Genomic DNA, 15,927 nt, shown 5'->3' with positions numbered 1-15,927 from the left:
GGATAAGGTTAGTAACTGGGAAGTTTCGAAAGTAATACACAGAATTTATTCTATATGAAATAGATTCCCTGTTGGATAAAGAATCTTTTTTTTGTGTCCAGCTGTGTGTGTGAAGTGAAAATTTTTGGGAGAGGCAGTATATCGTTTAAAATTAAAAATAAAAATAAATGTATGCACTCCATGGAGTTTCTTTCTTTATGGATAACCAGAATTCTTAGGTTTGGGGGTGCTTAAAAGTTCAGAATAAATTAATGAAATTAAATGCACATATGTATATATGTGTATATATGTGTGTTTACACACGCAAACACAGACGTTTCCACCCGATGAAGAATTAGTGGCTAATCAGTTGTGGGGGCAGGGAATTGAGGTTGAAAAGTCCAAGATTTAAAAATTAATCTAAACAAATATAAGGTGTGTGGGTGTTTAAAAGTTCAGAACAACGAACATTTTTAATGTATATGCACAACGCACACGATGGAGACTTTTCTGGGTGCCTAATTTTGGGGGGGGACAAGGGGAGTGTTTAAAAGTTCAGGATTTAAAAAACAATGTTAAATGGACCAGACGGGAGGAGTCTTTTTTTGTGTGTGTGTGGTAATGACAATCAGAACTCAGAGCCAAAAAAACCCCACAAAGAACGAAAAATGAGCGGACGCTCCACCCCAGATGGGACTCGAACCCACAATCCCTGGCTTAGGAGGCCAGTGCCTTATCCATTAGGCCACTGGGGCTTCCTGTAGCGAGCTGCTGATCACATGCCTCTTCATCGTAGCACCGCGCGCCGCCTCCTTTCCACCTGGATCCGAGAGGGGGATGGGTCCCGACGACGCAAGAACCGGAGCCTGGGTTCTCTAAGCTTCCGCAAGTCCAACCAGAGAGCTGGTGATTTAAATGTCCTTCCGCCCGGATGACTTGTCGGGGAGCGGGGTGAGCATTGCTGCTCCTCTAGCTCGAATCCAAGTCTTAAGCACCAAGAGAAGCGCCGACGCGGAAGGCTCCCGAGGAGGCCCGCTGGGAGCCCGGGACGCGTCTTGAGCTCCCGCGAGCTCTTTGCTACAGCCTCTTGCAGTCCGCGGGTCGCTCCCGTGGTATCTTCGTGTTTGTTCTAAAACGTTGCATCCTTTTAGATGCAAGCGTAGGCTTTTTTTTTTTCCTTCCCCGAAGACCCGCCCTCCAGAATTAAAACACTGGAATTAAAACAATTCGACCACGAAGGGACTCGAACCCTCAATCTTCTGATCCGAAGTCAGACGCCTTATCCATTAGGCCACGCGGTCCCTACGGAAATATGTCTTGAAAGAGATTAGTTATTTGGATTGTCGTGGGGGCGGGGTGTGTTTCTTTCTGCAGGAAAGCCTTTGGGTTCTCCCAAGACCTGTGTAGATGTTGGGTGCCATTGGCAACGGGTGCGAGATGGGCTTGCACTTTAGATCCTTTTCTCTCCGTCTCCCTAACCCCCGGCGTCCCTGATTCTCAGCTGCCCTCTAGGGGCAGATTCGAACTGAAAGACTCTCCCTCCCCCCGTCACCGTCCCTTCAAAGATTACAGAAAGGATGAAGAAAAATCCCGCGCAGCCCATGTCCTTCCATCATACCTGGATCAGGCCCCTGCGGATGGGGAACTAAGGCGACCGCGTGGCCTAATGGATAAGGCGTCTGACTTCGGATCAGAAGATTGAGGGTTCGAGTCCCTTCGTGGTCGGGTGTTATTTTAGCGTGGAGCTAAAATAGCAAATGAGCCGTCTGGTTTCCCTCCAGAAGGATTGGAAATGTTCCCCGAAGCGCAGTCCAAATGAGCCGTCTGGTTTCCCTCCAGAAGGATTGGAAATGTTCCCCGAAGCGCAGTCCCTGGGGGAACCCATTCTGGACCCGTTCCAACCTTGGCTGCAGGTACCAATGCTTCCCATTTCACCCGCACCCAAGTGCCCATGATGGTGGCCAAGTGAAATCCGTGCGAATCTTCTGCCGGGAAGTGCAATGGGTAGCACCACTTAACCTCTCCATGGCAAGCCTCTGGGGTAAAATTCGGAAGCCCGTAGTGCTATCTGATGGCTAAGGTCAAAATCCGAGGATGCATCTGATGGCTTTGGTAGAACCCTTCAAAAGGGTGTGGTTGGAATTCGAAAACACGAATGGTACGTTTCCATGGATACAAGGTGACACTTGGAAACAGCAACAGGGAAGCCGAAGGTCTGCAAGACTTGTCCTGGAAGAGGTTAATATCAACTTCACCCAACCCTTTCAGCTCACCCTCTTGATTTAGCAAAGACCACGTGATTCCTCCCTTCTGTCCCAGTGGCCTAGTGGTTAAGACGCTAGTCTCCTAAGCAAAAGTCTCGTAGGTTCGAGATCCCTAGTAGGATACAATCTTTCTCTCGTTTTGCAACCGACAGTAAAATTCCCACATGGAATTCTCTTGCTGTCTATCTATCCTCGAGGTTGTCCTTGGATTTGTTGGGTCCAATTTCCCATCCAAAAGCGGGTTCGCATTTCTCCCTCCCCAAACAAGCGTTGTGTCTTTCCCTAGCATGCACCGCCTCTTACTGGTCTTTTCTTGCAGTGCAGGTGAGAGAGACCGAGATTTTTGTACAAGATTTTCGGTTAGTGAGTCAAATGTTCAGTTCGTATTTCGGGGTTGGCCTTGTGCCTGCATTCAGATCCGCATAACAGTGCTCTTGCAAAGGGACCGTGTGGTGGTCCGGAGGATGTGTTCATGAGGCTACTCTCCCCCGCTGGTTGTGTCCTGAAGCCCTTTCTTAGATGTCCCTGGGAACCAGGTTTGCTGTAGCATCTCAGTTTGGGAAGAAGTGAACCTTTCCCTGACCAATTACCAGAGCTATGGGAGGGCATTCTAGGCACTTCTATTAGAATCTCTGTTCCTAACTTTGAAAATCTGGAGAGCAGGGGCAGCCAGGTGGCGAAGTGGATAGAGCACCGGACGTGGAGTCAGGAGGACCTGAGCTCAAATCCGACCTCAGACACTTGACACTTCCTAGCTATGTGACCCTGGGCAACCCCAATTGCCTCACCAAAAAAATAAATAATTAAAAATAAAAAATCTGGAGACCTCTGATCAGTGCAACGACCAGCCATGCGTCCAGAGAAAAGAGGTGACTCCCCACTTCCAGACAGATGGGTGATAAACTCAAGCTACATGATGTTTTGCTTGACTATGCGTATTTATTACAGATGATTGTTTTTTCTTTCTCTTTTTGTCTCAATGGGGGTGGGTAGGAATGAGAGGAGGATAGAAATAAGAAGAAAGAAAAAAGAAAGAAGGGGAGGGAGGGAGGAAGGAAAGAAGGAAGGGAGGGAGAGAGGGAAAAAAGGAGGGAGGGAGAAAGGAAGGAAGGAAGGAAGGAAGGAAGGAAGGAAGGAAGGAAGGAAGGAAGGAAGGAAGGAAGGAAGGAAGGAAGGAAGGAAGGAAGGAAGGAAGGAAGGAAGGAAGGAAGGAGGGAAGGAGGGAAGGAGGGAAGGAGGGAAGGAAGGAAAGGAAGGAAAGGAGGGAAGGAAGGAAGGAAGGAAGGAAGGAAGGAAGGAAGGAAGGAAGGAAGGAAGGAAGGAAGGAAGGAAGGAAGGAAGGAAGGAAGGAAGGAAGGAAGAAGGAAGGAAGGAAGGAAGAAAAATTAATACACAGAAGGGAAGAGGGAAGACCAGAAAAAAAATAACAGGCAAAGAAAGACAACTTGTTAATAATAACAGGTAATAAAGTGCTTCTTCACAACAACCCTGGGAAGTGAATGCTATCGTTATTCCCATTTTACAGATGAGAAAACTGAGGCCAATAGAAGTTGAATGTCCAGTCACAAAAGGATCTGTCAAGATTTGAATTCAGGTCTTCTTGAGTCTATGTCCAGTGCTCTAACACTATAGTTTCATGAACAATCAATTCTCTTTCACTGTTTTACTGTGGGTATGGAAATGTCTGCTTTATTTCATGTTTTTTAAACTCAGAAATTTTATTTTTTAAATTATAGATTCCTTGAGGACAGGGGCTGCTGGATATTTTTTCCCCATCTTTTTATCTCCAATGTCTGGGGCAGTGCTTTGCACATGGTAGCCTCTTAATAAATCTTTATTGAGCTGAATTAATTGAAAAACAGCTTATCCTCTTCTTTAAAAAGTATTTCAACTCTTCCTACTACTCTATTTGCCTAAAGACTCTCAAGCTAATGATCCTAATTGGGGAAGACAGTCTACACACTTCCTGATTGACAGTTTAAGCTAAGTGTCTCCCAGAATGTGGGGGGGAAGGCTCTCAAGGAGAAACCTCAGACCCCAGAAGCCAAAACCCTGGGAGGGAGGACCCTCAGGATATTCCTTGTTGGTGGGGAGGCAGACTCAGGCTGATAGGAGAGGCCTGAAGCAGGACTCACCCAGCCTAAGAAGGTCACCTGCACTGTGACTTTCTGATAGTCTACTATTTTTTTTTTTTTGGTGAGGCAATTGGGGTTAAGTGACTTGCCCAGGGTCACACAGCTAGTAAGTGTTAAGTGTCTGAGGCCGGATTTGAACTCAGGTCCTCCTGACTCTAGGGCCGGTGCTCTATCCACTGTGCCACCTAGCTGCCCCTAGTCTACTATTTTAACTAATTGTTTTTGCTACATAGTTAAGCTCTCATTTATTGTCCCTGTCGACATGCCCTTCCTAAACTCTATACATGTCTTTGGTCAGCATTCTGTAAATTTCAGCATCTTGGGGCAAGGCTCCAATTGTCTTACCCTAGTTATGGTTCTGCAGGTAATCTTTTCATCACATAATTCATCATGGAGAAATAGAAGAGAGCCAGGTATAGCCTGATACACAAGCTAGATTTGGAAAGAACAATCTCTATTTCAGTACCAAGCTGCCCAGAAGCCCATCTGGGCATCCATGATAGTATCTGCCAGCAGTGGGGGATGGATGGGCCTTCCCTCACCCCTGCCCCAGCCACTCAGAACCCATCAGGACACCAGAAAGGGCCTGGGGGTGCAAGTGTCATGAAGTCTCCTTCTCCCCCAATCATCTTGCCAGTGCCCCATTCCCTTCCCCTCTTCCTGGATGAACACAGATTCCCCTTCATCCCCATCCAGAATTGCTGTGCCACTCTGACCCTCAGGCCCTTCCTCCCTTTTCATAATGATAAATGGATTGGCCTAAGCGCTTGAATGGAATGTGAATTCTAGGTAGAATTCCCAAGCCAGCCCCCACTCCTCTTTCTAATAATAGTGGGTGAAGTCATGATTGCTCACTTCATTTGGGTGAACATGGAATCACCAACTATAATATTCTTTAAGACGGAAGACCACCAGACCTTACCATCTGCAAGGACTGTCTCAATTTTCTCTTTGTATACCCAGAATTTGGCACATTTGATTGTCACATAGCAAGTGATTATAGGTGCTTTTTTGTTTACTCCTTCCTTCCTTCCTTCCTACTGTAGTGGAACATGCATCCTTTGCTTATGCCTAAAATCTGACTTATCTGCTTTCCCTTTTATTGTATTGCTTTATGTTCTAAATGCTGACAGTCTAATTTAAGATACACAGTTGCCTGCAAAAACAAAAAATCTAAAAAAAAAAAAAAGATAGAGTTGTGTTTTCCTGTCTTAGAAATAAGAGAGGTTGAAGAAAAAAGAAATCTCTTATGTGTAGATTTGCAAAGTCTTCTCAGATGCCAAAGCCAATGTCTGTTTCTCCCTTGGGTTCTCTTAAAACATTGCCTCTCAAGAACTTGGATTCTGGGCAGCTAGGTGGCCCAGTGGGTAAAGCACCAGTCCTCGATTCAGGAGGACCTAAGTTCAAATTAGACCTCAAACACTTGACACTTACTAGCTGTGTGACCGTGGGCAAGTCACTTAACCCTCATTGCCCTGAAAAAAGAAAAGAACTTGTATCCTGTCTTTCCAACATGACTAACAATTTATTTTTTTGTTGTTTATTTAGAATTTTATTTTCCCAAATTACATGTAAATACACATTTTGACTATTTTTTTTTTAAACTTTGTGTTCCAAATTCTCTTCTTCCCTCTCCCCCACAAGAACTCAAGCAATTCAATACAAACTATATATGAGCAATGACTAACCATTTAACCTGTTCACTCCCACACAGGTGTCCTTATCTCTGTGGAACTGTATAATTTGGTCTCAAATCCCTCTCCTACTCAGTTCCTGTTCCTAGGACTGTGGACCCCAGGATGAGTACCAGATGAGTCCTTGAAACCCCCTCTCAGCTCCTTGCTGATGAAAAAAAAAAGCTTGTTTTCTTCCTATCCCTGATATTACTGCCTTATGTCCCTATGTCCCTAACTGTATTATTTGCCATTATATTCACTGACACTCTGAGATCCATTGCTCTGAAGAAGGAACAAATCCCCCAGGAGTGCAGTTGTAAAAAACAAACTTGGGCCATCTGTCCACTAACCAAAAATATGTTCTTGTTTATGCCATGATACTAACCTTTGAGCCAGTGATCTTATTTCTGCTCATATAATCCAAAGAAACAGATATCAGATAGAAACAAAGGTCCAATTGATATCATATTCACATCAGGACCCTGTCGTAGCAGAGAACTAGAAACAAAAGAGGTATTGATTAGGGAATGGATGAAAAAATGATAGTATTATGCAGGAATAAATGCCAACCATGAAGAATCCAGAGAAATGGGGGAAGATGTGTATGAAATGGTGCAAAGTTAAATGAATAGATGTGAATGAACAATATACAGAGTGATCGCAATAATGGAAATGAAAAGATCACAAAGGGGGCAGCTAGGTGGCGCAGTGCATAGAGCACCGGCCCTGGATTCAGGAGGATCTGAGTTCAAATCCGGCACCAGACACTTAACACTTACTAGCTGTGTGACCCTGGACAAGTCACTTAACCCCAATTGCCTCACCAAAAAAAAAAAAAAAATCATTTCTCTTAAAAGATCACCAAAAGGGGGGCAGCTAGGTGGCGCAATGGATAGAGCACCAGCCCTGGAGTCAGTAGGACCTGAGTTCAAATCCGATCTCAGACACTTAACACTTAACTAGCTGTGTGACCCTAGGCAAGTCACTTAACCCCAATTGCCTCACCAAAAAAAAAAAAAAAGATCACCAAAAGGAAGTTAAACTGAATAATGGAAAAAATCTGAAAGTCCTAAGAAGAGATAATAAAATATACTTCTTCTCTCACAGCAGAGAGGTGAGGGACTAATAAGACAGAATATTGTATATGTTGGCATACATGTATTGTACATAGGGGACAATTAGGGGGTGCAGTGGATAAAGCACTGGCCCTGGATTCAGGAGGAACTGAGTTCAAATTTGACATCAGACATTTGACACTTGGTAGCTGTGTGACCCTGTGCAAGTCACTTAACCCTTACTGCAGCCAAGAGGGTCAACTCTGCTTGAGTCATATATTTACTTAATTGTTTTTCTTGGTTTTCAGTTTTCAGGGTTCAGTTTTGGGGTGGATATAATAAAAAACACCCAAAAAGTGGTTGGTTGTTTTTAGAGAAACAGAAAGATTTGCATGATCTGATGGTAAAATAAACAAAACCAAGAAAACAAAATACACAACTACAACAATGTAAATTAAAATATCACTAAAAGGAACTCAACCTCTTTCTAGTATAGCTTAGAGGCAAATGCTTGGCTGTAGCCAAGGGGCTGGCTACCTGTACAAAATCCCTTCCTGGTTGTGGTTTGTACCAGTTCAGTTCTGGATTTCCTTGATCCCTAATTATGAGAAGTAAAATTTCTATTTTCATATTCATTATCTTATCAAGGAACATAGAAAAAGTACCCAACATACAAATATGCATCAGGCATAGAACCAGTCATGTATTCCCACCTAGAAGGGGGAATGCTATGAATAAAAGAAGTACATCATGCAATACAAAATGATTAGAACAGAATTTAGTATCCTAACTTATTACTATTTTTTTTTGTTTTTTTTTCTTTTTGCGGGGCAATGGGGGTTAAGTTACTTGCCCAGGGTCGCACAGCTAGTAACTGTCAAGTGTCTGAGTCACACTTGAACTCAGGTCCTCCCAAATCCAGGGCCAGCGCTTTATCCACTACACCACCTAGCTGCCCCCAACTTATTACTATTAGTGGAGTCTAATACAATGCTAATATACAAGCCTCCTTGGGACATAATTATTTTTTTTTTGTAAGGCTAATAATTAGCTACTTAATATCTCACTTCTGAGCTAGGCATTGTCTAACCAAACTGCCATGCTTGACATTCGTTGCTGTGGCCTCTCTCCATTGCCAATGCTCCTCTTGTTACAAGCTCAATTCAGTTGCTGTTTCTGTCACTACAGTTCTTCTAGTAGGCATTCCCCTCATTGCCCTTGCTGCTAGCATTCCTGAGCCTTTTAGGACTTTTCTCGCTTACTAATAGAAATATAAAAAGTGAGGTGAATGTAGCCCACTCAGTCCAAGCCCACTAATTGAGACCACACTATACATGTAAGAAGCATCAGCCCCTGCTGCCATTATGCCAGGGCAAGGAAAGACCATCCTTGTCCCTTCACTGGAATCACATCTTTCCATCTGAGCAGCTGCAGCCAAAAGGATCACCAGCCAGAAACCACCTCTTTTTTTTTGTTTTGTTTTGGGGTTTTTTGCAGGGCAATAAGGGTTAAGTGACTTGCGCAGGGTCACACAGCTAGTAAATGTCAAGTGTCTGAGGTTGGATTTGAACTCAGGTTCTCTTGAATCCAAAGCTGGTACTTTATCCACTGCGCCACCTAGCTGCCCCCTACCACCTCTTCTTCTACCAAATGTGGCACCTCCATATTATCGGCTCTTCTGGCTCAGAGGCCAATTAAGACACTATCCAAGGATGAACTATGTGTGACCAGAAGCCAGCTCCCAATCTTCCCTGATGGATGACCACAGTGGCAGATACACATGCCCTGAGTAGGGGAGGGGGAAGCAGGAAAAGGGCCTCATTTCATTTGAATAACTGAAAAATCAATGTTCCCAAAAAACAAGTGGTGAAACATACTTTATTCTCAACGTAGAAGTAGGGAACTTCTAGGATAGATAGAACACTGTATGCATAGTCGGGTAAGGTCTCTTATCAAATGTTTTTCCTTAGCTGTCTTTGTCAATAGGGAAGTTTCAATCTGGAGATCGTATAGGGAATGACTAATGTAAAGATAAAAGACACCAATAATACATTGTTGTGGGTTTTTTTTTTTCCAAAAGAAAAATGCCATTGGATTGAGTCTTTAGTAAAACTGAAGAAAGACATTTTCAAGAAGATACAAGGATAGAGAGTGGGTGGTGTGGAAGGAGCAATATGTATGTCCTAGGACTGGGGCCTCATGGGCTAGAATAATTTTCCCCAGGTCCTTACATCAACATTGGCTAGACTAGAGTTTTCCTTAAAAGATTGTCAAGTTATAAATGTAGCTTATGCTCTGAGATGATTGTCCCAATTCCCACTGCTCCATATAAGTCAGTCAGGTCCTCAGAGCTCAGCTACTTCAGGGGTATGGGATTAGCCCTGAGACTCTGAGGGAGGAAAGGAATAAGTTTTTCTAAATAGCTCATGAGCCCCCACCAGTATACTTCCACCATGATTATCAGTTAAGAATTATTTAATCATCCAAACTCAATTAGCTTTTAGAAAGAGAGATTTACTAAAGTGGTAAATTAAGAACAGTTGGTATAAAACATTTATCCCCAAAGTCCATAACATTCTCCCACCAATACATAGAGTCCAGGAGAAAATGGACTCAAGTTTAGAGAGCACATGTGGCAAAGAGGTAAGTCATAGCTCCTAAAAGTCCTTTTCTTCCCTTTCTGGGGTGTCCAAGAAGTTCTCCTTAGGCACAGCATAGCTTCTTTGATGGGTTCTTTTTTTTTTTTTTTTTGGTGAGGCAATTGGGGTTAAGTGACTTGCCTAGGGTCACATAGCTGGTAAGTGTTAAGTGTCTGAGGCCAAATTTGAACTCAGGTCCTCCTGACTCCAGGGCTGGTGCTGTATCCACTGTGCTACCTAGCTGCCCCTTTGATGGGTTCTTAATAGGAAGGTGTCCAGTCTGTCCCTGGCTCCAGTGCAAATATTGCCATCAGATGTTTCAAGGATGACATTAGGATGCTGGTAAAACAAAAAGAAATCTCATACCTTTAAAATTCTCAAGGTCCTCCTCCTGCCAAGAGGGGAGAGGGAGGAGACTAAAGCTTACACTGTAATGGTCTCCTTACCTCCACGCCACACCTTTCTCAGGAGGGTTAGCAAAAAACCAGCTCCCCCAGGTAACTTGAATGGATGAATCATATTTTGTTTTGGATTTTTTTTGTTTGTTTGTTTTGGGGGTTTTTTGGTAAGGCAGTTGGGGTTAAGTGACTTGCCCAGGGTCACACAGCTAGTGTCAAGTGTCTGAGGCCAGATTTGAACTCAGGTACTCCTGAATCCAAGGCTGATGCTTTATCCATTGCGCCAGTTAGCCATCCCCATGAATCGTATTTTTTTTTTTTTTAGTGAGGCAGTTGGGGTTAAGTGACTTGCCCAGGGTCACACAGCTAGTAAGTGTTAAGTGTCTGAGGCCGGATTTGAACTCAGGTACTCCTGACTCCAAGGCCAGTGCTCTATCCACTGCGCCATCTAGCTGCCCCCCCCATGAATCGTATTTTTAAAGAGGATTTTTTAAAAGACTGATATTTTCTAAAAGAAATGTATAGGAGAAGGAAACAAAACCAAGTAACAGGAAATGAATAAGAGCCTGGGATGGTCCTATAATAATAGGGTCTGAGTGTGAGTGCTACAGCTCAGAATACATTGAAGCTGGCAAAAAAAGCTAAGAACAACCACAAAAAGGCTTTTTAAGTTATATTAGAAGAAAAAGGAAGCTCAAAGTCCTTTGCTTGGGGTGGATGGGATGATGATAACCCACAGAAAGCAGAGCTGTGTATTTCTATTTTTGTTGTTTTCTTTGCCAAGGAGAATGACCTTGACACTGAAAATGACAGAGCAAAAGTACCCAGTTGCCCTTGATGTATTTCAATCATCTGACCCAGATGCATTACAGCCTTAGGCCTTGAAAGAACTGACAGCTATTATTGCTTTGATCACATAAAGAGAGGCAGACATTCCTAGGAATAAGGAGGTGTTAGTTCCTCTTGTCCTCTTCCCTCATCAGACAGAATATAATCTGGAATGTTGTGCTCAGTCCTGGGCACTACCCTTTAAGAAGGACAAGGACAAAAGCCCTGGGCAAGTGACCAAAGCAGGGGAACCAGAATAGTCAAGGACCCCTGAGTCCAGGGCCTGTGAGATTCAATGAAAGGGGGGCAGTTAGGTGGCACAGTAGATAGAGCACTGGCCCTGGAGTCAGGAGGACCTGAGTTCAAATCCGGTCTCAGACACTTAACACTTACTAGCTGTGTGACCCTGGGCAAGTCACTTAACCCCAATTGTCTCACTAAAAAAAAAAGAGAGAGAGAGAGAGAGAGATTCAATAAAAGGAACTGGGCCTTAATTTGCTTGGCCCCAGAGGACAGAACCAAGAACAAGTTTTAAATAGGCCAAATTAAACTTGCTTGATATTTCTAATTTTGATTTGATTTGATTTAGGCATTTATTTCTCACCACTCCTCTGGACCTCTCCACCATGCCCCAGAAACCTTTTCATCCTGGAAGATTACTTCAGCCCTGGAACACATGCGTTGGAAATATCCTCTGCCCCTGCAATCCCTCCCTCTGTTTGGAGGTTTAGAGGACTCCTCCCAGAACCTCCAATTAATCAGGATACTCAGGCCAGCCTCTTCATTTCTGAGCAGGCCTGGGAGGTTCTAGATTTTTGAAATGCAGCTTTCTCCTGGGTTCTCCCCTCCTTGAAAATCTTTAAGCCCATAGGAGATTTAGGGAGACTCCCTAATGAGCATTACAGAAGTGAGGAGGACAGATAGCTAAGCAAGCACTTTCAAAGTTCCTTCCTTCCTTCCTTCCTTCCTCCCTCCCTTTTTTAGGCAATCAAGGTTAAGTGACTTGCCTAGGATCACACAGCTAGTAAGTGTCTGATGTCGGATTTGAACTCAGATCCTCCTGACTCCAGGTCTGGTGCACTATCTCCACCTAGCTGCCTCTGAGAAGGTGATGTTTCAAGGGAAGAAGACATTTACTGAAAATCACTGGCCCTGCCTCAGACTAGTAGGGACTTTGGTTCAGGAAACATAGAGACACGGTTCTTGCCTAGTGTCTCATTTGTGGAGACCTTCAAGGGAAAGAGCTAATCCATTATATTTCAACATACTAGTAGCTAAATCAAGGGTGCCCATTATCGATACTATTCTTTAAATATGGTTTCAAACATATTGAATTGCTTCAGTTCTTAAGGGGGGATAGGAAGAGAATATGGAACACAGTTTTAAAAATCAATGTTACATTTTTTTTTTACATGTAAGGTGGGGAAAATTCTAAATAAATAAATATGGTTTCAGAAATGCTAGGGGGTTGAGGTGTAACTAGAATTCTGGGATTTGTAGTTCATAGAAGCGTTCCCCCTCCCCCCCCCCAAGAGACAGACTGATCTTTGAGCCGGGAGACAGACTTGAGTCACATCCAGTAGTTTTGTAAAGAAGGACATGTGGTCAATGGCAGCTGAAACAGATGGCACATACAGGCTTCCTGTGAGAGATCAGAGAATAGTGGCACTGGTACGCCTAGGTGGACTCAAGAAATTGGACAGAGGCCACGTTGAGAGCTCTAAAAGCTTTTTACTCTCCCCAACTTCCCTTTCCATGTCTCTTTTTTTAAAATAGGCATTTCCATATGATTTCCTGGCTTTTTATTTAATGTTTCTTTATCCTGACCTTTTTGCTTCCAGTAAAAATCCATCCTCATTTGGAATGACATCTCCTCAAGTTAAGAAATTTTTTAATGGGGAGACTTGAACAGTTTCTCCTGCCTATTTAAAATCCCTTTATTTGACAGTAAATACCTCTCCAAATCAGGGATTATGTGGTAAACCTTCATAAGCACTCAGAAGGGAAACGGAAACCTATACACGTGTTAGACAATGCTTATGTGTCCAAAGAATATTTACTAAAGAGTATTGTAGGAGCAGCTAGGTGGTGCAGTGGATAGAGCACAGGCCCTGGAGTCAGGAGTACCTGAGTTCAAATCTGGCCTCAGACACTTAACACTTACTAGCTGTGTGACCATGGGCAAGTCACTTAACCCCAATTGCCTCACTAAAAAAAAAAAAAAAGAGTATTGTACACAGCTGGCTGAATGAGGGAGTACACCGCTATGAGCTTCCAAAGCTGTCCCCAGACTGGGGCTTTGATGGATCAACTCCCCAGACTGTGGTGATATGGCAGCTCCAGAGATGGTCCTATGGGAAACATGTTGGGGATACTCTCATGTTTTCAGGGGTTCCAGGATAGTCATTAGTGGGGAACAAGGTATTATTATCAGCTCTTTTTCTATGCATTAGCATCTTTGATGGAGATGAGAATAGAAGAATGAGATGTTCCCTCAATTACTCAAGGTTGGCCAACAAGGGTTATGTGGACAGTTTTACCTATGATACCAGATGCTATAGAGATGTCCAGTCTCTGATGATGGATGTTCTCTATGAGGGCATTATTGGTTACAGAAAGAGAGACCTCAGCCAGTTTTAAGGATGAGAGCAAAAAGTTAAGGGTCAATTAATCCTTGTGGGATATATGCCAATTATCTGACAAGTGTTAGGAAAATGACCTTGGATTGTTCTCTCAAAGTCTTTGTAGAAGTGCTTCTTGTTTTTTCACCTTGAGTTTCTATATGTGAAATGCTAACTCAGATTAGGGAAGTAGGAATAAATTTCTTATACACAAAGATCCTAACAGGGTGGTGGTGGTGGTTGTTCATTTCAATTGGGTCTGACTCTCCATGACCCCATTTGAGTTTGAGTTTTTTTGGTTTTCTGGCAAAGATACTGGAGTGGTTTGTCATTTCCTTCTCCATATTATTTTACAGATGAGAAAACCGGGTTAAGTGACTTACCCAGGGCCATATAGTGAGTACATGTCTGAGACTGGATTTGAACTCAGGTCTTCTGGCTCCAGCCTTGGTGCTCTATCCACTGAACCACCTTGCTGCCCCTAAGAGGGGTATAAAGGCCTTAATAACATAACCATCTATAGATGTGTATATTCATATATAATAAAAATATCAATAGTATTTATATAACATTTTAGGATGTACAAAGAGCTTTACATGTGATGTCTCATTTAATCCTCATAAACCTGGTAAAACAGGGGCTATTATACCAATGTTACAAATCAGGTCAATAAGCATTTATTAAGTACCTCTATATAGCCCTGTTTGCCTCCATTTATTCATCTGTAAAGTGAGCTAGAGAAAGAACTGTCAGGGGCAGCTAGGTGGTGCAGTGGATAGAGCACCAGCCCTGGAGTCAGGAGTACCTAAGTTCAAATCCAGCCTCACACACTTATCACTTACTAGCTGTGTGACCTTGGGCAAGTCACTTAACCCCAATTGCCTCACTAAAAAAAAAAATGTAATTAAAAAAAAAAAAAGAAAAAAGAAAGGGCAAACCACTCCAGTATCTTTGCCAAGAAAACCCCAAATGAGGAGTCAGACACAACTGAAAAATAACCGAATATGCCAGGCACTGTGCTAAGTGCTGGGGATCCAAAGGCAAAAGTAGTTCTTGACCTCAAGGAGTTTACAGTCTAATGGGGAAGACAACATGCAAATAACTATGTATGAACAAGATATATACAGAATAAATTAGAGATAATCAAAAGAGTGAAGGCATTAGAATGAGAGGAACCAGCAAAAACTTCTTAAAGAAGGTGGGATGTTAGCTGGGAACTGAAGGAACTCAGGTTAGCCAAGAGACAGAGATGAGTAGGAAAAGACTTCCAGGCATGGAAGATATCCAATGAAAATATAAGGAGTTGGGAAATGTAGTGTCATGTTAGAGGAAAAGCAAAGAAGCCATTATCACTGAGTACTTGGAGGGGAGTAAGGTGTAAGGTGTAAGAAGACTGGAAAATTAGGAGAGGGCAGGTTATGAAGGGATTATGAAGGTTATAAAGCCAAGCAGAGGATTTTATATTTGATCCTGGAGGTAATAGGGAACGACTGGAGTTTAGTGAGTAGAAGGGTGACATGGTCTGACCTTCCCTTTAGAACATCAGTTTGACAGTTGAGTGGAAAATGGACTGGAGTAGGGCGAAATTTGAGGCAGAGAGATCAACCAGAAGGCTTTTGTAAAAGTCTAAGTGTGAAGTAAGGAAGACCTATGTGATGGTGGCAATGTCAGAGAAGAGAAGGGGACATATAGGAGAGATGTTGCAAAGGCAGGACCAATTGTGAAATAGGACTTCACAATTGATTGGATATGGTGGGAAAGAAAGTGAAGAGTTGAGGATCATACCTTGGTTACAAGCCTGGGTGATTTGGAAGATGGTGGTGCCCTCAACAATAACAGAGAAGTTTGGAAGAGGAAAGGGTTTGGGGGAAAAGATAATAAGTTCAGTTTTAGACATGTTTAGTTAGAAATATTTCCAGGACATCCAGTTTGGGGTGTCTAATAAGCAATCGGAGATGTGAGACTGTCAGGAGGGAGTTTAGGGATGAATAAATAGATATGAGAATCTATTAATAGAGATGATAATTGAATCCATGGGATTTGATGAGATCATCAAGTGAGCAAGTATAGTGAGAGAAGGCCCAGGACAGAGCCTTTGGGTAGACCTACTTTTAACAGGAATGACCTGGATAAAGACCCAACAAAGGAGACTGGAAAGGAATGGTCAGACAGATAGGAGGAAAACCAGGAGGTTTCAAAAACCTAGAAGAGTATTAAGAAGCAGAAAGTCATTGACAGTGTCAAAGGCTGCAGAGAGGTCAAGAAGGATGAGGATTGAGGAAAGACCATTAGACTTCATAATTAAGAAATCATTGGTAACTTTGGAGGGAGT

General features: G+C 43.0%; 3 non-coding genes across 3 annotated transcripts; 1 reads left to right on the top strand and 2 right to left on the bottom strand.

The window, feature by feature from the left end:
• Positions 1 to 661: 661 nt before the first annotated feature.
• On the bottom strand, positions 662 to 734 carry TRNAR-CCU. The gene has a single exon. It is a non-coding gene; the product is annotated as a tRNA-Arg (tRNA).
• Positions 735 to 1,207: 473 nt separating this feature from the next.
• TRNAR-UCG lies at positions 1,208 to 1,280 on the bottom strand. The gene has a single exon. It is a non-coding gene; the product is annotated as a tRNA-Arg (tRNA).
• Positions 1,281 to 1,631: 351 nt separating this feature from the next.
• On the top strand, positions 1,632 to 1,704 carry TRNAR-UCG. Its single transcript has one exon. It is a non-coding gene; the product is annotated as a tRNA-Arg (tRNA).
• Positions 1,705 to 15,927: the final 14,223 nt, after the last annotated feature.

The sequence above is a fragment of the Dromiciops gliroides genome, chromosome 4, assembly GCF_019393635.1.
Source record: "Dromiciops gliroides isolate mDroGli1 chromosome 4, mDroGli1.pri, whole genome shotgun sequence".
NCBI classification, from domain to species: domain Eukaryota; kingdom Metazoa; phylum Chordata; class Mammalia; order Microbiotheria; family Microbiotheriidae; genus Dromiciops; species Dromiciops gliroides.
Note: the sequence above shows the minus strand (reverse complement) of the source record. Positions and strands in the feature narration are given on the sequence as shown.